At 50.2% G+C, this 1,914-nt stretch overlaps 1 non-coding gene across 1 annotated transcript; it reads right to left on the reverse strand.

Annotated features, from left to right (window-relative positions):
* Nucleotides 1-781: 781 nt before the first annotated feature.
* On the reverse strand, nucleotides 782-945 carry LOC137355072 (U1 spliceosomal RNA). The gene has a single exon (XR_010970717.1). It is a non-coding gene; the product is annotated as a U1 spliceosomal RNA (small nuclear RNA).
* Between the last annotated feature and the right edge of the window lie 969 nt (nucleotides 946-1,914).

A 1,914-nucleotide genomic window follows, 5' to 3' on the forward strand; every position in this document is an offset into this window, starting at 1 on the left:
AGGGCCCTTCTCACCACGAGCCAAACTACGTCTTGGTGCTTGTTTTGAAAGTTGTGATGATGAGGCATTGTGCCAAATGACTTTGGCAGTCTGCTCGGGGAACCAATCCGACAGGATGCACCTTCTCCTTTTCCCTTGGGCCTTGAGGACATTGCGTGCAGACCACTGCCTGATGGATTGGTGGTGAAACGTGTTTTCCTGCACAAACTTTACCGTGAAGGATAGGTGGTACGGCACGGTGGAAGTGGATGGAGCATTCTGCGGCAATGTGGGCAGACCAGAGCCATCCTTGGCAAGATCAGGGCCAGATAGAAGGTCAGCAGGTAGTGAGACTTGGTGTTTGCGGAGTTGGGTTGTAGGCAGAGCTTGATACAGCGGCACACAAAAGTAGGCATGAGGATGAGGGGGAGGTTGTACAAGTTTTTTTGTTCCAAGCTTTATGTAGAGGTTTGAAGATGGTGTCTGTGCAGACAGGGTCCATTTTGGACGTGGCGATAAAGTGTAAGATGGGTTGGGCAAGCAGCGTGGCACAGAGTAGGAGTGGGGTATGGGGCGGCACAGAGAGCAAGAATGTGAGCATCTAGAAGCTGATGAGCAGGTTGTTACGCGCAATGGAGAGAGAGAGAGAGAGAAAACGCTCTGAGTGTGTGGAGAAAATATAAAAAGACAGATTAGGAAGTAAGCAGTTGAGCAAGTTTATGCAAAGAAAACAGTGGTAAGAAAAGCTGGCAAGAAAAGAAGCTGACAAGAGACAGTAAGTTCTAATTTTGCTTCATAAAACCAGGGGAGAGCACGAACGCAGTCCCCCACTACCACAAATTTTGCAGTCAAGTATCCCGCATTTGGGGACATCGCAGGCGTCAGCACACCCGAAGTGCAATGGGCTAGCCTCGTCCAGGGAAAACCACCTTCTTGATCATGGTCTCTCCCCTGCCAGGTAAGTATGCTACATATTACCACACACTGCCACCTGACATCACACACCACCTCTTACGGTCTCAAACACTCCGTTTTTATACATCACCTTGTCACTCCATTCACAATCTGCTGCTCGTCGTTCATGTCAAGTCTTGGCAAATATTGCAATCTATCATTCATTACACCTTCCGACAAAATGTCGCACGGATCCAGAGCCTACAATGACGTTTGAATATTGCCCTTAATAGGAAATCAGCACACTCACCCGACCCCCTCAGCTGCCTTCCTTCAGGCCGCGAGGCGTTTTCCGGTAAGAAATCGCTGGACGTGTACATTGCAAAGGAAGGAAATGCTTGGCTTATCTTCCAGCGGAGTGCTGCTTAGTCCGATCGAGGGTGTTGATGTGACACCCTGCCCCAGAACCAGAGTTTTCTTGCCACTTGCAGTCAGGGGGAAGAGGTTACAGGCATGGGAGACACGCTCCATGAGTGGCTGTAGCTGAGTTTCCGTGTGGGCCACTAGCGCGGCATCATCAGTGTCGAGGAGCTCTGTGATCAAGACGTGCTGCATTTTTGTCTTCGCTTTCAATCTGGATAGACGCTAGAGCTTGCCTTCTGACCTAGTATGCAGGCAAACTCCTTCCATATCTGCAGGGAAGGCAAAGGTCAGGAGCGTGGAGAAGAAAATACCAAACAAAGTGTGGGCTCGGACGCAGCCCTGTATCGCTCCATTCTTCATGCTGAAACTGTCGGAAGTGGAGTCGCCAAACCGTACTGAACTGTGCACGTTGTCATGAAAGGAACGGGTGAGACTATGGAGTTTTGGTGGACAGCCAATTTTCTCTAAAATTGTGTGCAGTTCTGCTCAGCTGACGGTGTCAAATGATTCCGTGAGCACTACGATCGCAAGGCATGTCCTGTTCCCGACACTTCTCTTGCGGCTGGCGTATGGCGAAGGTCATGCCCAGTGTAGATCTGTCAGCACGGGAACCGCACT

The sequence above is a fragment of the Heterodontus francisci genome, chromosome 41, assembly GCF_036365525.1.
Source record: "Heterodontus francisci isolate sHetFra1 chromosome 41, sHetFra1.hap1, whole genome shotgun sequence".
NCBI lineage: Eukaryota > Metazoa > Chordata > Chondrichthyes > Heterodontiformes > Heterodontidae > Heterodontus > Heterodontus francisci.